At 41.7% G+C, this 25747-nt stretch overlaps 1 long non-coding RNA gene across 3 annotated transcripts in view; it reads left to right on the plus strand.

Annotated features, from left to right (window-relative positions):
• Positions 1 to 25747, plus strand: part of LOC111751290 (uncharacterized) — a 276943-nt gene that overhangs the window by 57234 nt on the left and 193962 nt on the right. For all 3 annotated transcript variants that reach the window (XR_010318651.1, XR_010318650.1, XR_010318652.1), the window contains one exon: positions 12047 to 12187. This is a non-coding gene — a long non-coding RNA (uncharacterized LOC111751290). The remainder of the gene's footprint in view (positions 1 to 12046; positions 12188 to 25747) is intronic.

The raw sequence follows: 25747 nt of genomic DNA on the forward strand, positions 1-25747 counted from the left end.
CTCCCATCCCCAATACAGATTCCAATGTCACTTAGCCAAAGGAATGGGGGTAGAGAGGAGATGGAAGCTCAAAGCTTTACTAAGAAATGCCCCACATCCGACGTGAAATAGCATGATGGCTAGAACTTGACTTTCGGCACTAAAAGGATGTGAACTGACAAACCTGACTGACGTGTCAGGTTCTGATACTCTGCTGAGTGAGTCCCCAGAAGACAGTTTGTTCTAGGGCTGTGTGGGTTTGTAGGTTCTTTCTGCCCCTAAGACCAAGCTGCTGGCTTTCCCCACTGCAGACTAGAAAGAAAGGCAGGGGTAGGGAGAGGAGGTGACAACACAGCTCAAGTGGCAGAGGGAAGGAGGTGAAGGGCAGGAGAGGAGGGTGAGGAAGGAGGGCAGGCATCTGGTTTGGAAGAACAAGGCATGCTTTTTAAGGGAACAGAAGAACAGTCTTTCCCCAAAAGGCTGTTCTAGAGGTGCCCCAAGGCATAGCTCACTCTGAATTGTATGTTCTGTATTTAAAAAGGGCCATCACGTGCCTTCCCCACTACTAGGAGAATGATTCCCAAAGGGAAACAATTGATGGAAGTGGGAGGCTGAGGGAACTTCTTCTCCTCACTCCACCACAGAGCTCTACTCCTGACCTGGCAGCCTATGGTGAACTCTTATTAGACAAGGAAGGAAAACCCTTGAAGGTAGTGGAGACAGTCACACTCATCCCGATCCCCAATGTATGATAAGAACTAGTAACTGCAAATCCTGCAGACAGGCCATCACCACTGCCACATGCTTGGACCGGGGCACAGGGTTTTGTCTCAAGCCAGTTGTCCACGTTGCTGTTCTAAACTCATTCCATCCTTAAGGTCCAACCACGTAGCAGCCCATTTCTTATCTCTTTGAGTTGACAGACCCATTGCAAGTGTCCACGAGACCTTTCACAGAGTCTGAGGAATGGCATTCAGATACCTTAAATGTGGGAGGATTAGAAGTTGTTGATTCATTCATTCAACCCAAATTTAGTATTTAATAAGCAGCTACGACTTGCAGCAGCACCCATTTGTCAGTTCGTTGTACTGTTGTGGCTTGCATGTTGCTATGATGCTGGAAGTTATGCTATTGGTATTTCAGATACCATGGTGGGCAGGTTTCAGTGGAGCTACCGGACCAAGACAGACTAGGAGGAAAGGACTGGCGATCTACTTCTGAAAATTAGCCATGAAAACCCTATGGATCACAACAGAATATTGTTTGATAGAGTGCTGGAAGGCACTGAAAAGACGCGGTGGCTGCAAAAATGGACTCGAGCATACCAATTGTGAAGATGACACAGGGTTGGGTAACATTTTGTTCTGTTGAACATGGGGTCGCCATGAGTCAGAGCCACTTAGTCGCAGCTAACAACATACAACTTACAGGCCATTTTCTAAGCTCTGGGGATACAGCAGTGGAATATGATGGGCAAGATACATGGAAGCTTTTACAAAGAGCTTGGATATTTGACCTCCTCTTTGTTTATTTGATGTTTATGCATTTGCTACGTAGATACTTACTAAGCACCTACTATGCCTAAGGCATATACACCACAAGGAGGCAATGAAGAATCAGAAACAAATATTATCCTCAAAGAAGAGAGATAAGACACAGATCATAGCTAAATCTAATACATCATAAAAAAATAAGGTAGTAAATACCATAAACCTGGTATGAATGGGAGTGAGTTCAGAGAAGGAAGATAATTTACCCAGGATACTTCTTTCTTAGTGAAAGCCTGGAATTAAGAAACGTGTTAACCATTCAGTCATGGTGCCTTTTAATATACTCTGTAATATAGTGCAGTGTGGCCTTAATGGTTATTGTTATTGGTGGTAATGACATGTAATTCATTGTCATCCCAATTATGGACACATCACAGCACCTCTATATATGAGACAGGCGTTTATATAACTCTGGAACTCCATTTCCGGTCTTGTCAGGAGTCAGGGGTATGGCCGAGAACTCCCAGAATTTGGGAGATGTGCTTTTTACGAGAGGCAGAGTGGCAACAGAGGTTAAGTGGGTAGGCTCTGAAACCAGACTGCGTGGGCTTCAGATGCTGCCTCTACCGCTTACCTGCTGTGAGGCCACAGGCAAATCACTTGAACTCCCTGTGTGTGTTTCCCCATCTGTTAAATTGGGGTGATCACAGCACCTGCCTCATCGGGTTATATGACAATTAAATGCATGTAAAGTATCCTAAATAGTGCCCAGCAGATAGTGTGTATTCAATAACGCCTGTCATTATTATTGCTCTACCACATATGAAGTGATCTCTGGAAGGTACAATCAGCATGATACTAGGAGGGCACTTATTAAATTAATGAAATTGTCTTCTGTGTTTAAATACCAGTCAGAGCCATTTATATTGATTTTACTTTAAAAATTCTTCCTGAGTTCAGTACCTGGGTTTTAAATATTTGAATAATTTGCTTTTACTAAAATAACGTGTTTGCTAGCATTTAATGTAATATTTGGGACGTGCAAAAGAGTATATGCATCATATATATAATTTAAAGCATCGGGGTGTTCCTTTTCTGTCCCATCATCCATCTCTCCCAGTCATCACTACCATATTATCACTTAAAAAAAAAAAAAAAAACTTTTATATTAAAGTATAAAAGACATAAAATTAAAATACACAGATTTTATGTGTGAAGCTTGATTATTTTTTACAAAGTAGGAGCCCTGGTGGTACAGGGGTTAAAAGCACACGGCTGCTAATCAAAAGGTTGGCGGCTCAAAACCACCAGTGGCTCTTCTAGAGAAAGATGTGGCAGTCTGCTTCCATGGAGATTTATAGCCCTGGAAACCCTATGGGGGTCACTATGAGTCGGAATCGACGGAATCGACAACAGTGTGCTTGGTTCCCCCCCCCCCCACCACCGCATACACTTATGTAACCACACCCAGATCAAGATACAGGATATTATTCTAGAAGCCTATCTTACACTCCTATCTAGTCAATCAATCCTTCTGAACCCCAAAGGTAACTGTCATGGCTTGAATTACCTCCCTCCAAAAATTTGTGTATCAATTTGGCTGAGCCATGATTCCCGGTATTGTGTGATTTTTGTATATGTTGTAAATCCTGCCTTTATGATGTAGATCAGGGAGGATGGGAGGCAGTTGTGTTAGTGAGGCAGGATGCAATCTACAAGATTGGATTGTGCCTTGAGGCAATCTCTTGAGATATAAAAGAGAGAAGCAAGCAGAGAGACAGGGGTACCTCATACCACCAAGGAAGAAGCACTGGGAGCAGAGCACATTCTTTGGACTGGGGGTTCCTGCACGGAGAAGCTCCTAGTCCGGGGGAAGATTGATGACAAGGACCTTCCTCCAGAGATGACAGAGAAAGCCTTCCCTGGGAGCCAACACCCTGAATTTGTACTTCTAGTCTACTAGGCTGTAAGTGAATAAACTTTTGTTTGTTGAAGCCATCTACCTGTGCTATTTCTGTTATAGCAGCACTAGATAACTAAGACAGTAACTAACTACTGTTTTAACTAATATCAGTATAGATTAGTTTGGAATTATTCAGTATGTACTCCTTTCAGTCAGTATTCTGTTTGTGAGATTCATCCATGTTGTTACGTGCATCAGTAGTTCATTCTTCTTCATTGCTGAGTGGTATTCTATTGGGTTAATGTACCACATAATTCATTCATTCATTCTACTGTTAATAGACATTGTGTTGTGGCCATTGTTTTTTTTTTTTTTGGCTACACTGAATAAACAGCTTAAAACCAAAGACAAAGAGAAAAATCTTAAAAGCAGCCAGGGAGAAAAACCATACTGCTTTCAAAAGAGCAGCAATAAAACTAACAGCTAAGCAACAGAAGAAAATTGGAAACCAGAAGGAAAATCTTAAAGTGCTAAAATAATGTAATTGCCAACCTAAAATTCTGTACTTAGTGGAAATATCCTTCATAAAGTGTGACCTTCTTATATTTATGTTGCTTGGGGTTTGTAGAGATTCCTTAATCTATGGCTTTTTGGAAAATTCTCAACCAGTGTTTCTTTAAAAAATGTCTTCTATCTCATTCTCTTTCTCCTCTCCCTGTGAAACTCCAATTACAAATATGCTGGACATTTGAACCATATTCTTGTACCTTTTATGCTCTTTTTGCCCTTTTCCATTCTTTTCTCTTTGATCTTCACTATCCTCTGTTGGCCATGTCTAATCTGCTGTAAAAGCCATCTATTCAATTCTGAATTTCGGTATTTTATTGTTTTAGTTCTAGAATGTTCATGTACCTTTTAAAAAAACATATTCTAGTTCTTTGGTGAAATTCTCTATCCTTTCCTTTATTTTTTTTTTGAACATATTAGTAATAGCTACAGGGACGCCTGACTTATGATGTATTTAAGTTATGATGAACCACACTTATGACTGTCCACTTTTTTGTGTACGTGCATCTTATCATTAGTAATATGTAGTACATACAAAGTTGCAGGGCTGATGTTATTTGCTGGTGTTATTATTCTCATACCAACCCACAAAGACAAATAAAGATTAGATTTATAAAGATACAGATAATAAAATGCAATAATAATGGGAACAAAAAAAAAAAAAAGAGATATTCAACTTACATCAGAACTGACTTACAATGGGGTCATCAGAACGGAGCCCCATCCTAAGTCAGGGACTACTTGTATTTTAAAGTCCCTGTTTGATAACTCCAATATCTGCATCACTGTTTTTTCTATTATTTTATTTTTTCCTTGGTTTTTAGTCTTTTGATTCTATTTATTGGCATGCCTGGTAATTTTTGATTGAATTCGAGACATCATCTTTAAAAAATTGTAGAGTCTCTATTTTTCTACAATTGTTACAAGATGATGTTATCTCACTTCAAAGATTATTTAATTTTCTTATGGCAAGTAAGTAGCATTTGGTCAGATCACCCTGATAACAATTGAGGATGGGCTTAGGGACGTTGTTAGCTTGGTCTGTTTCTAATTGTGCATCTTTCATAGATTCCTAGGGGATAGTTCTTACTTCTAGAGCATACTCATTCCTAGGTGCATAGCCCTTCTAGGATCTCAACTAAATCCTGAGGTATTTACCACCTTCACCTGGATGAGCCCTGAACTTCAATTTCTGACTCCTCAGCCCAATGAAACTTCTGTAAACCCCAGGCTGCTGCTTTCTCCTCTGCCTCTGTTACTCTGCATTATAAAATGGCAAGTGGCTGAAGGGAAAAATCAGAATGTATGGTTCACCTTACTTTCTGTCTCTGTGTACTCTTGGTTTCATCAGTCCTGCCAACCTAAGTTGCTCTCTGATGCTTTCAAACAATTTTTTAATGTATTTAATCCAGGTATTGTAGTTTTCTGAGTGGAAGGATTTGTCTGATATCCCCTTACTTAAAAAAGAAAAAGTTTTTTCACGTATATATGTTTGTTTAAACAATTTGCTTGTTTTTGAGATTTGTAAAAAATGATATCTTGTGTATTAGTTTTCTGCTGCTGAATGACAAATTATCTCTAAACTTAGTGGCTTAAAACAATAAACTTTTTTCTTTTTTTTATTGTAATTTAGATGAAGGTTTACAGAGCAAATTAGTTTCTCATTAAGCTGTTAATACACATATTGTTTTGTGACATTGGTTGCCAACCCCACAACAAGTCAACACTCTCCCCTTGACCTTCGGTTCCCTGTGGTCAGCTTTCCTGTCCCCTCCTGCCTTCTTGTTGCTGCCCCTGAACTGGTGTGCCCGTTTAGTCTTATTTTGTTTTATGGGCCTGTCTAAACTTTGGCTGAAGCAGTGACTTCAGTACTGAGTTAAAAGTGTGTCCAGGGGCCATACTTTCAGGGTTTCTCCAGTTTCTGTCAGACCAGTAAGTCTGGTCTTGTTTTGTGAGCTAGAATTTTGTTTTACATTTTTCTCCAGCTCTGTGCGGGACCTTCAATTGTGGTCTGTGTCAGAGCAATCAGTGGTGGTAGCCAGGCACCATCTTGTTGTGCTGGACTCAGTCTGGTAGAGGCTGTGGTAGTTGTGGTCCATTAGTCCTTTAATAGACTTTTTTTTTTTAATTCCACACGTTCTTGTGGATCATGAATTTGGAAGTGGTGTAGGCATGTGGCTCTGGCTTGGGGTCTTTCATGAGGTTGAAGTCAAGATGTTAGTTGGGGCTGCAGTCATCTGAAAGTTTGACTGGGGCTGGAGAGTCTTCTTCCAAGGTAACTCACACATGACTGGCAAGATGGTGTGGGATGTTGGCAGCAGGGCTCAGTTTCTCCCTATGAGGCCTCTCCAGAGGCTGCTTGAGTGTCTTCATGACATGATGATTGTCTTCTTCCAGAATAAATGATACAAGAGAGGAAGACAGAAATGTCAGTGTGTTTTTTGACTTAGCCTTGGAAGTCACACACCATCACTTCTGCCACATTCATTAGAAATGAGTCACCAAGTCTGGCCCACACTCAAGGGAAAGGGAATTAGTCTCCACGTTTGGAAGGGTGGAATGTTAAAGAATTTACAAACATCTTTTAAAATCACCACATATTGTAGCTGTATTTCTGAGATTTGCTTTTTTTCCCTTAACATTGTGTTTCTAAGATTCATCCATGTTGTTGCAAGTAGCTGTAATTCATTCATTTTCACTGTTTTATAGTATTCCATAGTCTGAATGGACCATTATTTATTTCCTCTATTGTGTTGTTGATAGTCAGGTTGTTTGTAGAATTACTTGCTTTTTTTTTTTTTTAAATCACTCATCTTAAGCTTCTTGAAAAAATTTCAAATAATTAATTCTGTAGTTATTTGGAGCCTCGAAAACAAGACAGTACAAAGTGTTTGGACCATGTAGACAAGGGACCATTTCAATGATGTGACTCTAAGAATGTAGTATGGATACTATTTATTATGGCCTTACTCTGCGTCCCAAAAGAGCCCATTAAAATTTCAGAGCTATTTATTTGCAGTTGCTTTGGCCATGTGGGTGGGTGGTTGACCTCACATTGGAGATACAAAAATTTAGAAGCTAGACTGGATTAATTCATTCCCTGTGGAGTGAAATGGAAGCAGTATGATAAGACCAGATTTATTAAGTTTTTCCCTTGAAGCCATGGATGAGATTGAAATAAAAACTCAGGAAGCTGGTGCCTGAGTATATTTCCAGTCTCCTGGGAAACAATTCAAGCTCCAAAACCCATATACATGATCCGAAGTCCTTGAGACAATTATCCAAGGTAGCTGGGTGCCATTGGCTGTTTGGTTAAGCCTGGACATTCACAGTGGAAGCAGAGTAGAGAAATGGAAAGAACACAAAATGCATGCAGACTGACCTAGATTTGAATCCTGACTTTGACACTTACTAGATTTTTCAATGGATGACTTATTTATGGGCATACTAGTACCTTCCTTACTAGATTCTTAAGAAGTTTATATGCCTGATTGTACTAAAGGTATCTAGCATAATGCCTGGCAATACTAGATATTCAATAAAAGATAGGTTCTGTTGTCATCGTCATCATCACTGTCATCATGTAAGAATGCATTGGAGATAAGCAGGGCTTTGGGCTGCTGAGTAGATCCTGAGATCTTTGCTATTCTGCTGTTTGGTTTGGGAAGTTTGTTCCCCTGTTATTGGTTTTTGCCAGGCTCGTTCAGCACAGTAGAGCTTTTTCCTCAAACAGGGAAGGGGAAAAGTTCTAACTAATTAGGAATGGAGGTAGTCAGATGGTAGACAAAGCCTACTATAACATATAGTCAAATGTCTAAGGACTGACAATCAATTTGAAGAGGAAGACAGGTTATATAGCAATCTGCACCAGGGAAATCCACACACAGCAAAAGATTTTCATCAGTGCCACAGGGCTTAAAACTGTCACTGAATTCAGCTGACTTTTAAATACATTGACAGATGATGTACAGATAGGCTAAGAAGAAGAGAACCAGTTTAGGGAGCCTCTCAAGTCCTAGGGAGATGAACTAACGATGTGCCCCCGGCTCGGTTTTGTGCTCCAGTCCAAGTCAGAGGTCCACAGAGCAAGGTTCTGACCCATCATTTTTTTACATGGCTCTCGTTCATTTGTCGACTCATTTATTTATGAGGTATTTGTACACACATGTACATATATATGTATATATATATACACGTCTGTAAGGAATCTTGAGTTCAATAAATTCCTTTATATGGCTTATATATCTGAAAATCATAAAACAAGGAATAAAGCGGTAAGGTCATGAGGGCATAAAAGATGTGCCAGTTAAGTTTTATGGGAGTTCAGGAGAGGGAGAGAACACTACTTATATGTGTTGTAAAGGCTCTTAGATTGTCTTATTGTCTTCCATTTCACCCCTGTCCATTTAACTCTGCTTGTCATTGTTCTAATCATTTTAAAACACCAATTTCAGCATGTCCTGCTTTTTCTCAAAACTCTGAAATGATTTTCTATTTCTTACTACACTGATTTCAAAGTCCCTTTCAGATGATTCTATTATCTCTAACTCTGCAGATATGATTTCTTCCTCCCCCTCCTTTTTTTTTGGTGAAAGTTGGGGTTTGGGGTTCTTGATTGCCTTACATGGTTTGGGGCTTGCTCTGTTTTGTGACTTCAGTCTGCTTGCTTCTTCCCTTGGGGATATTAACTGTGGAAAATTTTTTTTCTGTTTATATCTTGGGCTTTGGAGCCTGCCTAGGGGGCAATCCCTTGCCTGCCTCTGTCTGGGGCCTATGGATTTCTGCACTGAGGAATACTTGAATCAAGGTTTTTGCAGAAGACAGGCCTGGCGATCTGGTTTTGAAAGATCACACAGCCTTGAAAACCCTAACAAGCAGTTCTACTCTGCACACATGGGTCACCATGAGTGGGAATCGACTCAATGGCAACCAACAGCAACAATAACATTAACAATCTTAAAAAAAAAAAATTAAGAGGCAAAAAATTCCTCTTATGGTCTTTGAGCTGTACCGTGAGCTGAAGAACAAAGGTGTTTTAATTTCTGTTTGTGAATGGGCTAAGCTCTTGTGGGTCCTGGTTTCACGCAGGGAGCCCAGCTGCCTGTGGCCTTGACTTGACCTCAAAACTGTAGCCCCTGAGACTTGTGTTTTATTGATGCCCTGGAGGCTATATGATGTTAACTCCCTAAATCTCCAGTTCTAACCTGATACTCCTGATTTAACCCCAAAGCTATGGACTCCTATATCCAACCGTCCGTTTGATACCTGTATCTGGCTATCTCATGGCCATCTCAGACTTGACATGGTCAGCATAGGACTACTGAAATGTTGCTGTATATATATTAAACACACCACTGCGGTGTACCTATGAATAAACACTTGCTGAGTGCCTGTTATACACTAGCCAGTTTAATGGGTGTTATCTGATTTATGCAGTATCTATGTATATGTTATAGCTACATCCATCTATACCTCACAGCAGGTATGTATATGCATGGCGTAGTTACCTTGATTAACTCAGATATGCTGCGCTTTAGATATTTCAACAATCTCAAGATTTACAAGAAAGTGCTTTTTAGATAACAGTAGTCTTAACATTAAGTGCCCCCTTCTTCGCTCTGTGTTCAATGGTCTTCTTTTCTTGTAAGCTCTGGTTCTGTCTTACTTAACTATGAGAGGGAAAGCAACTTTCACAGCTTCCCCTGTGATTGTGTTCCGCCAAAGTATGCATTGGAATTCTAACTCCTATACCAGTGGTGGAGCCCTGGTGGCACAGTGGTTAAGAACTCAGCTGCTCTTCAAAAGGCCGGCAGTTCGAATCCACCAGCTGCTCCTTGGAAACCCTATGGGGCACTTCTACTCTGTCCTATAGAGTCGAATCAGAGTCTACTTGATGGCAACAGGTTTATATCTGTGGATGGAATCCCATTTGTGAATAGAGTTTTCTTTGAGGCTATATCAGGTGTGTTCATAGAGTGTGCCTTAAACCTAATCACTTTTAGGATATAAAAAAGCAGATTAGACATAGACAAGCAGGCACAAATGGAAAGATTGGTATCATGTAGATTGTCAAGGAATTGAGGAAGCTGAGACAAGGATTTCCCCCTAGAGCTCACAGGGAGAGAGGCTTGCCCTAGAGCAGGTGTCGTGAATTTGGGCTTCTAGGCTCCTAAACTGTGGGAAAATAAATTTCTGTTTATTAAAGCCAGCCACTTCTGGTATTTCTGTTACAGCAGCACTAAGAATCGAAGACACTCCATCATCCTAGTTTTGAAAAATGTGATCCTTCAGAAAAATCACTCATTGGGATCATCTGATATTAAAAGCAGTGCTTCTTGTACCCTCCGAAGCTAAACTTTCTGGGGATAGGGCCCAGAAATGTGTATTTTTAACAAGTTCCTCAAGTTATTCTTAAGTGCACTGTGGTTTGAGAACTGCTGCCTGAATCACTTTTCTCCTTTAGCAATTCATCTAAAATATTTATGGAAGGGACCGTTTCAAGGAGCCCAGAAAAGATGGAGGTGACTCACAGGCATTCCTTTCTATACTGAAGTTGCCCTGAGAGCCGGGGGACCTGGCGCGGCCACATTTAGTGTCCAAGCACATCTTGCAGAGCTGCAGCATTGGACCCCACTGGAACTTCCTAGAACTATGATGGCTACTTAAAAAAATTTCCCAGTGTTTTCATATTCTTGGTCTAACCACACAAAGTTCAGCAGAGGATGATGAAGCTTACGTGTCATTGCAGGGTGACCAACCATTCCAGCTTGCCCAGGATTGAGGGATTTTCCAGGTGAGATTTTCAGTGCTAAAACCCGGAAAGTCCTGGGCAAACCGGGATGAGTTGCTCACCCTAGCAAATGTGTCTTACAGAACAGTTTATGAGTTGAAACTAACCGCACCAGGAGATAATAGATTTGAAATCTACATGGGCTATAAAATGTGTTGTCGTTAGCTGCGGTGCCCCTGACTCATGGCCACCCAGTGCACAAAGGCGTCGGACCATTGTGATTCATAGCGTTTTCACCAAGTCTCCCTCATGAAAGGCAAGAATTCTGTCACTGAACCACCACTGTCCTGTGCAAGGAAGACTAATTTGGAATGGAATGTATTTTGGGATTAGTCATATTTGTGCTGCTGGGTTGAGCAGTTTATGATGTTGAAGAGTGGGCAGTTTCTCTTGCCCTTTAATAAAGGTTCTGCATTCACCACGTTGTTTGGGGAAGCCTTTCTATTTTCAAGTCATGGTTGTGTTTGACAACAGTGGTGGAAACTCAACTAGGCTGGGGAGGTGTTTATATCCCAGTCTGTGAGGAGGCTGTCCTACCTGACCTAAGAACAATAAATGAGTTGTATGGTACCTCCTGGCTTGTTTCTAAGACGTGGTGAGAGCACAGGAAAGGATGCAGAAATCTGTTAGTGGGTGGGGGGAGGTGATGGATAGCACTTCCCATCATATTTGGTGGCTGGTGTTCTTTCTCTTGGCCCTTTCAGTGTCCTTTTCAGCAGGATCAACTGATCCATTAGGCCCAATAAGAACGGTGCCTAATGCCCACAACACTTTTAAAAACCATGCAAATGTTTTAATTTCTTTAAAAATGATAGGAAAAAAAAACAATTTTTCAGGTTAAAGAAAATGTTTTAATATATACACCCACTCTTCACTTATCAACATGGTTAGGTTCCAAAGACCAGGTCGTTACATGAAAATAGGCATTACGTGAAAATGGAGGACGATCACATCAGGCCACAAAATGAAGGATGATTACGTTATTATATAACTGCCAAATGATATCATTATGTAACTGCCAAACCACTAAAATCATGGCCTAGCCAAGTTGACACATAACCTTAACCATCAAAGCCAGTGCTATTCTTGCCTGCCACCTCAGTGTCAGTTATTGCCAGACCTATATCGTTAAAGTGCAAAATAGATGGATAGTAGATTTTTTACTGTTGTCATAAATGGGAAATGTTGGATAATGAGATAGTCAATAAGTGAGGAGGGGGTGTAATATTAATATATTCATCTTTATACCAATGCAGTCATAAAGTATAATTTTAATATAAACGTTTTAATAATTTGAACTTTTTTTTTTTTTTTTAGTGGAGAACAGGGCCTATGAAGGCAAAGTACCCAGGGTCCAGAAAAGTGAAAATGTGGCCCCTGCTCCCTAGGGTGGTTGTCAGCCACTGAAGGCTGGGGCAGAAGAAAAAGCCTTTTGGAGCAGCTGACCCCTGAAGTCAGGTAGGACTTGGCTGAGTGGTAGGGCATCCCAAGGAGTGGGATCAGTGGGAACAGAACAGATGAGTCTGGGGGGACATAAGAAGTGTGAACTGCCTAGGACATAAAGGGTAAGGATCACTTCTAGACAGAATGGAATGAGGATATGAATTCTGGCATGGCAGTAGGATGTTTACCAATGCAGTTTCCTGGTATCAGGTGGCAGGGTCGTTCTCCAGCAGCCATTCTCTTCTTCCTTTAGCACTCATGACACCCCATCAATCAGAGCTAAGTACACGGCCATTCAGAATAAAGACTACATTTCCCAGCTTCTCTTGCAGCTAGGTATCTAAGTTCCATGTAACCAGGTTCTGGCCATTGGAATGTGAGCCCAAATAATGCGTGCAGCTTTCTAGTTGTGAAAGGGAAGAATGGTGCCTTGCCCCTGCTCTCCCCATCTCTCTTTTGGCTGGAATGTATACATGATGGAGCTACAGAAGCCATCTTAGATGACAAGGTGGTAGCCACAGGTTGGGGCTGGCAGAGTCATATTCTAGGAGGAACCTGGGTTCCTGATATTGTGGAGCTGCCCTGTTGCCCTTGAATTTTCACACTTGGATTCCTCTCAGGAACTAACATTGGAAAAGGAAGGACATCTGGCCTTACTGTCAATAGGACCTATGTTTTGAGGTTTTTTTTTTTTTCTGGTGATAACGATAAATTGCGTTTAGCTTTTACTCCCTGCATTCCCCCATACATAGCTCCTCCATCGTGGAACAGTAAGAGGCATCCATGAGTGGGTCAGGGCCAGGGGAAGGCTGTTGCCAGGATAAAACAATCTCCTTATGGGGCTTGAATATGCACCTTGTCAATACGACCAGCCAACTTCACCAGACTCTGCCTTTCACTCAGCAGATTCCTGGGCAGACTTGAACGCCTTGCCATCTTCTAATCCTATTCCTATCAGACAGAATAGGGGAGAGTAGGAGAATAAGGTACCCTTTTGCTGCTTCCAGGAGATCTAGTGGTGTAGTTGTTAAGAGCCTGATTGCTAACTGAAAGGTCAGCAGTTTGAACCCACCAGCGACTCCAAGAATAAAGATGTGGCAGTCTGCTTCTGTAAAGGTTACTGCCTTGAAAACCCTATGGGGCAGTTCTACTCTGTCCTATAGGGTCACTATGAGTTGGAATTGACTCAGTGGTGATGAGTTTTGTTTTTAGGGATTGCTACTTCCAGTGACCAGCTCTTCTTTCCTGGGAGCAGAACTGCCCTTTGCAAGTCTTAATCCTGTGTGCAGTTAGGCTTTTTCTTCTTGAAGATGGTTCCTTTTTATTTTTTCAACAAAGTTTCTGAGAGTAAAACTTGTGAAGTGTGTGTGTGTGTGTTTAGGCAGGATGGAATGGAAGAGACCCACCATTTCTAGGTGGGCTCTGTATGGCAAATGCTTTATCAGACATTACACCATTTAGTTCTTGAGACAATCCCAAGAGGTAGGAATAATCCTCCATATTTTAAACATGCATAAACTGGCACATATAGACTGACACAGCCTGCAAGTGGCAGAGTCAAATGAAGTTTCTACATTGGTCTTCAATGAACTTCTTCCATACAAAGTAATTACGCCCATTGTTATGCCTGTAAAGCATAATGGGAAAGTGAAAATTCTATAAATATTTTGCTAATCTGATTATAGAACTGGACACTCTGGAAATACAAGCAAAGGAATTATCTTTGGGGACCTCCATTATTCAGGTTTGTCATCTGCACGGAAAAGTTAATTTCTGCCTTCTCGACCTTCCTCATCCTCTTGAATGTGAAATGGCACCACCACCCCCGCTTGCTCTGATTGTGTTAAAGAGCAGCGATTTCCAAACCAGTGAAGCTAGTAAAAACTTTGTTTTAACCTGTGTTTTTTAATTTGTTTCTTTGTTTCTTAATAGTTGTTTTGATAACATTGCAAAGTTTGAAATTAACTTTTCAGACTGTTTGTGCCCTTTTAAAATCTTATTTGTGTTAAAATTAATTTCATTACACAATAAAAAAAAATAGCTTGAATTAAACATTTCTCTTTACTTGTATAGGGTTACTACTGTATGTCAATTTGTGTATGGGACAAAAACCAAAACGCCAAACCCATTGCCATTGAGCCCATTCCAACTCAGAGAGACTGTATAGGACAGAGTAGAACTGCTCCGTAAGGTTTCCAAGAAGCGGATGGTGGATTTGAACTGCTGACCTTTTGGTTAGCAGCCTAGCCAAGCCATGCAAAAGGAATTTTTTTAAAAAAAATAACATTCATTTCCTAGTTTAAAAATCAACAACCAACCAAGAATAGCATTTGGGGTATTGCCTTCTTGTCTTTTCCCTACATTTAAAAAATATGCCGTGGCGGCGAAGTGGTTAAGAGCTCAGGCTGCTAAGGAAGGGCACAAAACAACAACAGTATAATTGTAATGAAATTTAGTATTCTGTATCTTTTATTTCACAGGAGCTTTTTCTGGTGGTGCAGTGGTTAGGCCCTCAGCTACTAGCCTTGGAAACCTTATGGGGCAGTTCTACTCTCTCCTAGGGTCACTATGAGTTGACTTGATGGAAACAGGTGTTTTTGGTTTACCATTGATTACCCTACACATAGAAAAGGGTCTGTTTCAGTGAGAATGCGTGGGGTCACACACACACACACGTGCACGCACACACGTGCACACACACTCACAGACACACACACACAAACACGCACACAAACACACACTCACAGACACACACAGACACAGACACAGACACACACACACACACACACACTCAGCCTTGCCTCTAACCACTCTATGATAATGACTCCTTCCCTCCTTTTCCTCCAAGGAATAGGGAGCCCTAGTGGTGCAGTGGTTAAGAGCTTGGTGTCCAACCAAAGGGTCAGCAGTTTGAATTCACCACCTGCTCCCTGGAAACCCTATGGGGGCAGTTCCACTGTGCCATATAGGGGCTCTATGAGTTGGAATCCACTCGATGGCAGTGGGTTTGGTTTTTGGCTTGGTTTTTCTTCAGGCTGCACACTGGCAGTGGGAGAGTGAGAGTGAGGAGAAGCACTGCCCCTCTCCCCAGGCTGTCTTCACTATGTGAGCACTCCTGTCCCCACACACACACGCTGAGGGGAGGCTGAGAAAGGGCGCCTGGGTGTTGAGCAGCCAGGACGGCGTTTCTGCCGGTAACTCCCGTCGCAGGGGGAGGAGTCCTGGCTCAGCACTGGCTCTGCCTATCTTCCCCTGTGACAGAGCAGCCCCGAAAGCCTGCAGTTCTTTATTTGGGTGCCATAAAGCACTTCGGTGGACAATTTGATCTTTTCATTTCACCTGTTCCTGCCTCACCCTGCAGCCCCTCCCTGCTTGCTTTCAGGATTCCAGAACAAAGCCGTTTGGGTAATACAGTTAAGTGTTGGGAAGAATAACTGATTCGAGCCACTTTTTTTTTTTTTTTACAGCTTTATGGAGGTATAATTTACATACCATAAAATTGACCCATTTTAAGTGTACAGTTTGATGGGTTTAGTAAATTTATGCAGCTGTGCATCCTTCACTCCAGCCCAGCTTTAGAACAACACTTCCATCTCACCAAAAGGCTCCCTGGTGCCTGCTTACTGTCAATATCCACTCTCACCCTCAGTCCCTGGCAGCCACTGATGTGCTTTTTTCTTTATAGATTTGCCTTTTCTAGAAATATTACATAAATGGACTCATACAGTAGCCTTTCCTGCCTGCCTTCTTTCACTTAGAATAATTTTTTTTTTTTTTTGAGATTCGTCCATATTGTTGCAGGTTACAGGATTTTGTTCCTTTTTACGGCTGATTAATATCCCATTGTATGGATATACCATATTTTGTTTATTCATTCACCCAGCTGATGGACGTTTGGATTGTTTCCCAGTTTTGGCTATTAGAATAATGCTGCTGTGAACATTCACGGACACATCTTTGTGTGGGCAAATGGTTTCGTTCTCTTGGGTGATTAAATACCTAGGTGTGGAATTTTTGGGTTATATGGTACCTCTATGTTTAACTTTTTGAGACACTGGCAAACTCTTCCCCAGTGTGGCTGTGACATTTTACATTCCTTCCAGAAATGCATCGAAGTCCCAGTTTCTCCACATCTTTATCAATACTCGGTATGGCCGTTCTGGTGGATGTGTGGTGGTATCTAAGTGGTTTTAATTTGATTTCCCTAATGACAAAAGATGTTGTTATAGATTGAGTTGTGTCTCCCCAAAATGTGTGTCAAATTGGCTAGGCTGTGATTTCCAGGATTGTGTGGCTGCCCACCATTTTGTTGTCTGAGGTGATTATCCTATGTGTTGTAAATCTTAATCTCTATGATGTTAATGAGGCAGGATTAGAGGCAGTTATGTTAAAGAGGCAGGACTCAATCTACAGGATTAGGTTGTATCTTGAGTCAATCTCTTTTGAGATATAAAAGAGAGAATTGAGCAGATAGGAGAAGGACCTCATTACCACCAAGCAAGAAGAGCTAGAAGTGTAGTGCATCCTTTGGACTTAGGGTCCCTGTGCTGAGAAGCTCCTAGACCAGGGAAAGATTGATAACAAGGACCTTTCCCTAGAGCTGACAGAGAGGTAAAGCCTTTTCCTGGAGCTGGTGCCCTGAATTTGAACTTCAAGTCTCCTAAACTGTGAGAGAATGAATTTCTGTTTGTTAAAGCTATCCACTTGTGGTATATCTGTTATAGCTGCACTAGACAACTAAGACAGATGTTACACATCTTTTCGTGTGCTTGTTTTCCATTTGTAGGTCTTTTTTTTTTTTTTGGTAAAGCAGCCATTCAAATCTTTGCCCATTAAAAAAATTAGGCTATTTCTCTTATTAATATAGAGTTTTAAGAGTTTCTTATATATTTTAAGAATTTTTTATTAAATAAATGTTTGCAAGTATTTTTTCCCAGTTTGTGGCTTATCTTTTTATTTTCTTAATGATGTCTTCTGAAAAGCAAACTTTTAAATTTGGATATAGTCCAATTTATCAATTTTTTTTTTTTAATGAATTGTGTTTGGGTGCCATATCTAAGAAATCTTTGAGTAATCAAGTTACCTTTTTGTAAACAGAACTTCCTCTTTCCCTCCTCCCTCTTGGGGGGATTCTCTCAATAAAAAGGGAGAAAACAGTCATAACAATTAGATTTGAAACAGTAGGAATAGGGACTTGGTATGTTCAACTCTTGGGGAATAAACTTATAAAAATGTTAGAGCTTGGGAAACCATGGCGCTAATTTAATCAAAGCCTCTTATTTTTACAGGTTGAAAATACTTAGGCCTAAGGATGGGGGAGGACACTAGTAGGAGAGTTTCCTTATGCATCTATAGCATAGAGTTTACAAGGCACTTTTTTGTCTATCACCTCTTTGGTGCAGACATACAACATTGTGGGCATGGATTATTATTGTTGTTGAGGAAATGGAGTCTTGGGAGTAATTTTTTCCCCAGAGACCTAACCCTACAATCTTTCATCCTCCTACTCTAGTTTCGACTCCCTTTTTTCTCTAGGCTTCCTAAGAGCTGTAGTTCCGGGACTTTCTTCACCATTCTTTTGTGTCAGTCCGTTTTCATGACTTAATTCCTCATTTTGGTGAAGCACATCCCTCCATAGTTAGCTTCTGAAGAAAGATACCCGGGGAGAGGAGCAGAGGTGAGGGAGGGGTGGGTAGGTGCCAGGTTGGTAAATTGTCTTGAGTTCTTGCATGTATGAAAATGACTGTTCTGCTCTCATGTATGTTTAATACTTTTTTGTGGGTATACATTTGAGTTTTTTTCTCATGATTTTAAGAGCATTATCCACCGTCACTTGACATCTATGATTCCCTTTTGAGATGTTTGACCCATCCTGGTTCCCATTTCATTGTATAAGCCTGATCCTTCCAATCCTCCACTTGCCCCATGGAAGTGTTAGGAATCATCTCTTTATTGTCGATGTTCTCAAATTTCAGTGCTATTCCTTGGTGTGGGTCTTTTTTCATTCACCGTACCAATTGTTTGGAGTAACTTTATGTCCTCTAGTTCTGGGAAATCTTATTTAATTTTTTTCTTCAATCATTTCTTCTCTACAGATTTTTCTCTTCTCTCTTTATCTGGGGTGGATAAGCAAGGTATGCACAGGCTGGGTTGAGTTTACTTACTACTCTGTAGTGCACAAGTTCACCTGGTTTTAAACCGTGTGAATTGTTCACTACAGATAAAGTAAGTAAATTTTTACAAAAGTGAATATGTCCATACCTTGCTTCATGTAAACCAATGCGTACTTTGCTTACTGGTTAATCTACCCCTGATCTTCATAAACTCTTATTATTTGAATTCTGGCCCTTTGAGTTTATACCAGAATTTTCATATCTTTTCTATGTCTATTTTATTGTCATTTAGTTCTAATTTATGGGACAGTCCCTTAACTTCTTCTATTAATCCTTTTGAATAATGTTATTTTGGTTATCAATTTTAATTTCCAAGAGCTCTTTCGTGTTTTCAAACAGGCCTTTTAAAAAGGCGTTCCATTTTTGCTTTATGGATGATAAATCTTATCTCCCTGAAGATGTTACTGCTTTGTCTCCTTTCCTTCCAAATTCTTTTTTTTCTGTTTGTTTTTGATTGTATCTTCCATCAGAAAGATTTTCTCAAGGGTCTGATGACGTTGGTCTTCTGTCCAGGTTTAAGGGGAAGCTGTTTGTGTGTATCACCGTTTGACTATCAGTTTGTGGTATTGTGGTGGCTGGCATGTCGCTGTGATGCTGGAATCTATCCCGCTGGTATTTCAAATAGTGGCAGGGTCACCCTTGGTGGACAGATTTTAGGGGAGCTTCTAGACTAAGACAGACTAGGAAGAAAGGCCTAGTGATCTACTTCCAAAAATTAACCAATGAAAACCCTATGGGTCATAACAGAATACTGTCTGGTATAGTGCTGGAAGATAAGCCCCCTAGGCACCCAAAGTACAAAGTGGCTGTAACAATGGACTTGAGCATACCAATGACAGTGAAGATAATGCAGGTTCTGGCAATGTTTCATCTTATTTGTGGGGTCGCTATGAGTCGCAGCCAACTCTATGGGAATTACCAACAACAGTGTCATTATGTAGAGCTCTTTTTTTTATGGAGATGTTCACTTTTTCCAGAGAAGTAATATGCAGCCTCCTGCTTCAGGATTCTGGGCATGTGTGTGAGAATGCGGTTGTATATTCTGTTACTTGCATTCTGGACACAGAGCAGGAAAGGGCCGAGAGTCTCATGCTTCACCATGTAGAGTAGACTTTCACTGGGTTGCCCTATTTTCTATCCTTTTTACTACGGTCCTCTGATGAGCCTATGTCCCTGAATTCAGAACTCTTTTGGTTTAAGTTTTTCAGAAAACAAAACCCCCAATACCCAGCCCTTCAAACCTCCTAGTTTCTTTGAATAGTAGGGAAAGGTAGATGCTTGGCAGCTTGGGTTGTGGAGGACTACAGGGAAGTCCATATGCTCCAAATACAGGCTTGCCATCATTTCCCTTCTTTTCAGCCCTGAACTCCACAGCCACAGGGTTATTGGTTGAATGTCTGTAGGCAAGTATGCCAACACCACACTGTTTGGAATACGTTGGATTTTGCATTTAATGTTTGGTAAGGCAAGCCCATTCTTACTATTCTTAATTTCAATGGCTAATCTCGGACATTTATTTTTTCAAACATGAATTAAGAAAAGAATTACAAAGTCTTTCAAATCTGCAGAATGGGACAGATCTATAAATATTTTGTAATAATTTAGTGGTTCCCCAAAATAATCCTGTTGGGATTCTAATTGAATCTTGCTCACTGTTGTATTTCTAGCACCTTGCACAGTACCTGGAACATGTTAGGCTTTCAAAGAGCACCTGTTAAGTGGAAGTAAACCTCTGATCCCAGTGCCTATGCTCTTTCCATTACACCAACCTGTCTGATTTGTGCTCAGATCAGAAAGCCAGTTAGTAGCTGAATCAGAGGAACTCAGAGCTCATAACTCACAATTCAGTACTTTCTATACCACATTCGTACCTGTAAAACAATTCTTAGCAGTTACACACAGTCCAGCCTAAAGGCCCTGCCAATGTGAATGGAAGGTGATAAAGCCACAGAAGTCAAAGCATTTTAAAACCCAAAGAAATATCTCTGCCTGAGCCCAACCTTCCCACTCCCATATCAAGCTTTTGTGTAGAAGAACAGGACTGGCAGGTGATGCCTCCGGTCTAGACGGGTACATTTATGGTGGGGCAGAAGGAATGTTATCAAGTTTATTTATGTTTTCCCATAGGAAGGGCTGTATTTCAATGGTATGAATATGAGTGCAAAAGTAGGATGGTTTATCTGCCACGTCTGATCCATGTGGAGTTTAAGTAATAAAGTTTATTAGTGCCCCTGATTTAATATGACACATTTCCAGTGCAAATTACTCTGAGATCATCGTGTTCATAAAATATGACAGAAATCTTTTAAGTGCAAGCATAAGTTCTGAATTAATTTAATAACCCGGTCTGGAAAAAGGCGTGTGGTTTAAACATAGCACTATGCACTGGGTTCCTACATTTCTCTTCCACCCACCCCCACTTCCCGTGCCACTTTTGAAAAGCCCTTCATTGACTCTGAATTCATCAGGCCTCTTCTTAGAGCCCAGGGTTTCACCTTCTCAAGGAGATTTGGAAGAAGATGTATTGGTGTGGTCTGTCCTTCTGTAACTTGGGGCCTTTGAAACCAGCTGGTTTTAGTTCTTAATGGTGCCCACCTCAAGGAGACAAATAAGTACTGGCTTGAGAATGGTGCTTCATCTCTGTGATTCACTGCCCTTTAGTGGGACTGGAAGGTGGGTGGAAGAGTGAGCATGGCATAACAACTTTGGAGGGCCATGGATGGCGGTGGGCATGAATACAACCCTGCTCCAATTTCCAGATGGGAAAAAAATTGCAACAGCAGGAAACATGCCCCAACTGTCAAATGCACATGAAGTCACTGTGTAAATTGTGAAACATAAGTCATGCTTCTATTTATCCTGTGGCACTATATAAAAAAAAAAATTGCAAAACTTCATCGAGATCGAAAATAAAAAGAAAGAAAAACTATGAGCACTTGGGTGTAACTCAATCAACATGACATTCTGCCTTCCATCTTGTGGCCGGTTCCATGACCACCATGTCAAAGAAATTCCATACTCCTCTCCATTCCTGCCCAAATGTGTAAGGCGTGAATTTGACTCCTTCACTCACTAACTCACTCCCTGGGCAACCCCACCTTTTTTGTGGGCCTTAGGGCCCCCCTTAGTACTACTTCCTGCCTGGTGTAGTCCTCTGATTTGTTCTCTCTTTCAGCATCCAAGAGAGACTGAAGGGGCGACTTGAGTGCCCAATGATAAGACCTTTTCCCTGAATCTGGTGTTTCTGGCACTAAAACAGGGCACCATGCTATAAGGGGATTAGCTCCTCAGAGGTGGCTGACATTACCTCTCCTAATGTGGCCTTCCTATATCTCTTAGTGTCACCCAAAGGTGCCATGGAGGGTGAATATTATTCCTTTCTTAGGCCTTCCCCATCACCTCTAGGTGCTGCAAATAACAAGAGCTCAAACTGGGTTTTAACAAGGGAGACCATATCATTCCTTCTAGGGACAGAAAAGGCAGCAGCAGCCTTTCCAATAAAGGGAAGCTGTTGAAAGGACTTTCGAGGCCAAGGGAACTAGACTTGCCCCCCTCCCCCCAACACAAAGACCTAAAGGGCCTTCTGGTACTGAATCATTTTCTTTTTTTGTGCCTCGGTCCATATTAATCCCCCTGCCTGAATTTCCTCCTCCCTTTTATGAAGCAGTCTTTTGCTTCAGAGCTCAGCTCAAGTCTCACCTCCTTCATAAAATGTTCTGGCAGTAAACAGCCAACAATGATGTCTTTCTTCATTGGCCTCCCATTGCATTTATTACCTAAAACCTACATTTGGCACTCAGTGATAGTCAAGTTAGCTCTTAGACTGTGGATCATCTTGTTTTTTCTCTAATTATTTCCTGTAGGCAAGAATTGTCTGACCAGACAGACTATTAATGCCAACTCCTCTCCAGGGTCCCATAGTGTTGGGGAGGAAATTTCTCAAGAATTTATATCTATTTGAGCTAGGGAGAAAATCAGAGTCTGGGTTGTAGGGTGAAGGTTGTTGGTGGGAATGTGCCAGCCGTCCTGAGGAATATGGTGTGCCCTCATCTTTGAAATTATCTCCAGGCTGGCTTCCCATCCTTCCATTTGCGCTCTCTACACTTGAGAGAAATCAACCCCCCACATGCTCCCATCTGTTCTCTGAACGTTCTGGCCTCTGTGATTTTCTCCTTGCTTTTCCCTCTAGCGACAGTACTTGGATCCCCCAATTCCTTGCGTCTAAAATCTAAATCCTTCAAAAACAGTTCTTACCAATGACCATGAAGGTAGTGCAGAACCGGGCAAAGTTTTGTTCTGTTATCATAAGGTCACCATGAATCAGAGCCGACTCAACAGCACCTAATAACACCACTAAAATCTAAATCCTTCAAAAACACCTCTAACATCTTTTCCAGAAAGTGTAGCCCATTCTGTCAGCTGAAATTTCCCCTTCCCTTCACTGAACCCCACTGACATCTTACTCACCCCCCTTTGATGGTGCTGGCCACTTTTTCTTTTTAGTTATTATGTTTGTGCGTTAACTCCCTTTTATTTGTTTTCCACTGCTGTTTTAACAAATTGTCACAAACTTAGTGGCTTAATACAACACAAATTTCTTATCTTACAGTTCTGTAGGTCAGAAGGTCAACACTGGTCTCAAGATGTTGCAGTGCTGTGTTTATTCTGAAGGCTCTAGGGGAGAATCAGTTTCCTTGCTTTTTCCAGGATTTAGAAGCTTCCCACATTCCTTGGCTTAGGCCTCCTTCTTCTATCTTCAAAGCCAGCAACATCACATCTCTTTGACCCTTCTTCTATTGTTATATCTCTCTCTGACCACAGCTGGGGAAGGTTCTCCACTTTTAAGGATTTGTGCGATTGTATTGGGATAATCCAGGCGTGTCTCCCCAACTCAACATCCTTAATTTTAACCATACCTGCAACTTTAATTCCTTTTGCCATGCAACATAGCACATCCGCAGGGTCCAGAAATTAGGATGTGGACATCTTTGTAGGGGGGTATTATTCTGCCTATCACATCCCCATGCATGAAAATTTCCTAAAGGTTGCTCAATAAATATTTTTCAAAATTGAATTAAGTGCCAGTCACTGTGCAGGGAGCCACGCGCAGGGAGGGGATACAGAGGGGGCAATGAGACATAATCTTTACCCTCAAGAAGCTTAGCACCTGGCTAATAAGACAGACACAACTACAATGTGATAGGAGAAATGGGTGTAATGGGTAGAGGAAGTCCAAACCAACCCCATTGCTGTCGAGTCGATTCCAACTCAAGTGACCCTATAAGATAGAGTAGAACTGCCCCACAGAGGAAGAATAATGAGTAAATAGGATTAGAGGGCGGTTAGGGAAGACCTCCCCAAGGAAATGGCAACTGAGTAGGTTCTGAAGAATTATCCAGGTGAATATGGAGTGGAGAAAAGTATTCCAGGCAGAATCAAGCATACGATATGCAGTGGGAAGCAACATGTGTTTTGGAGGGAAATTATTTGTGTTTTCAGGTTGCTGCAGCATTAGGTATGGAGAGGGTGTCGAGAAGGGAGAGATGAGTCTGGAGAGGTTTCCAGAAGCTGTATCAGAAAAGCCAAGAAGCTTGGGTTCTACAGTTGTAGGCAATGGGAAGGCCTTTGAGGGCTTTAAGCAGAATTAATGTCACAAAGGTTGTAGGAAAACCACAAGGAAATAGTGACATACAAGATAAGGGAAGAAAGAATTTCAAAAAGGAATGATACATTAGCAGTGCTAACACTGGAAGAAAGCTGGACAATAGGAATGGGTCACATCCATTGGGTTTGACAATAAGGGGATTTTTGGAGCCCTCAGTGGGAAAGGCTCGGTGGCCATCCTGCGGTGGGCTGAGGAGGGGTTGCGGGGTGAAGAAGTGAGGACACCTGGTGTAACTAACTTGGTTGTGATAGGGAGGAGAGCTATGTGGTGGTTGCTAGAGATGACAGTAGGTCCTGGCTGGTTTTGTAGGTTGGATATATATCTGTTCTATCTTTGCAGGCCAGCTCAGTCCCTAGGACCTAGCACAGTCAGAACAAACACTTAGTAGACAATCGGTAGCGGTATAAAGAATGACTGACTGAATCATGCATATTTCCTGGAGAGGGGATGAAGTAACATCATGGATCTGTTCACTCAGGATTCTTCACTGTCCAGGGGAGTTCTGGGAAGCCTGTTGAAGTTATGAGCTTGGTTCCCAATCACATGCTTTCCTGAAGCTTGGAAGGCAGAGGGCCAGGGTGTCAACACCTCAGGTCACACCACATAATGCAGAGCCTGATTTGACTTTCAGGCTGATGTCAACATTTTGTTACCTTGCTGAGAAGCTCAATTTGACGACTACATTAATTTACATTTGCTTGTGTCAAATAATATATTCCAGATCACAGCCGGCAACTCCTTTGAGGTAGAGGGTGGTGTTCCTGAATGAAAAAAAAAAAAACCCTCCCTGCATCCAAAAGAAGGAGACAGCATGTTGTATTTGCTTTCAGGGCACTGCCTGGCAGAAGTTTTACTGGCTTACCAGGTAGGGTGATCCCATTTTAAAACCCAGGAGCAAACCACGAAGGGAAACTCCCCCTTCCACCCGCGGGCAATAGTGCTGTGAAACAGATGGCGTGGCTATGGACTCCCCATTTTAAAAGCTGTCTCTTCTTAAGGTTAAAATAGTTCCCCAGGCAAAGTTGGACACATATCCCTAGTCCAGCATCTGGGGAAAAAGGACTTCTTGGGCATCAAGGCTTCGGTCAGAGAGAAGTCCCCTGAGCTCACTTGCGGAGATAGCAACTGTGGCTCCAGGTGCATAGGTGAGCTCTCTTGGGAAGGTGTGCATTTTCCTAATGCCTTGGTTTCCCCACCTGTGAACTTTGTTTGGAAATGGGTGGTGGGAAAGGATATGGAATCTGAGGCATTCTGAAGTGTGCTGTTTCCCGCACCCACCTCTCTCTACAGCATCCCAAACTTTGTTATCGCTGCTCTCCCTCTCTCTGGAATATTCTCCTCATAGACTTGTCCCTCCCCCCTGCTTTTCTTTCTGCTCCTTGGCACCACCAGGATGGGTAACTTCGTCCTTTGTGTCCCCTGTTCTATCTTCTATCTTTGTGCTCCCTGTTCTAGCTCAGCAGGCACTAGATAACTGCTCGCCTAGTAAAGAAATGGAAACCTTGGTGGGGTTAAGTGCTACTGCTGCTAACCAGAAGGTCGGCAGTTCAAATCCACCAGGCGCTCTTGGAAACTCTATGGGGCCATTCTACTCTGTCCTATAGGGTTGCCATGAGAGTCCATGGCAATGGGTTTGGTTTTAATAAAGAAATGAATTTATAAATATCGCCTGCTACTTACCCACCCTTCAAAGCCCACCTCATTTTCTACCACCATGTGTCCAGTTTCTTCCAGACC

Source organism: Loxodonta africana, chromosome 19 (genome assembly GCF_030014295.1).
Source record: "Loxodonta africana isolate mLoxAfr1 chromosome 19, mLoxAfr1.hap2, whole genome shotgun sequence".
NCBI classification, from domain to species: Eukaryota; Metazoa; Chordata; class Mammalia; order Proboscidea; family Elephantidae; genus Loxodonta; species Loxodonta africana.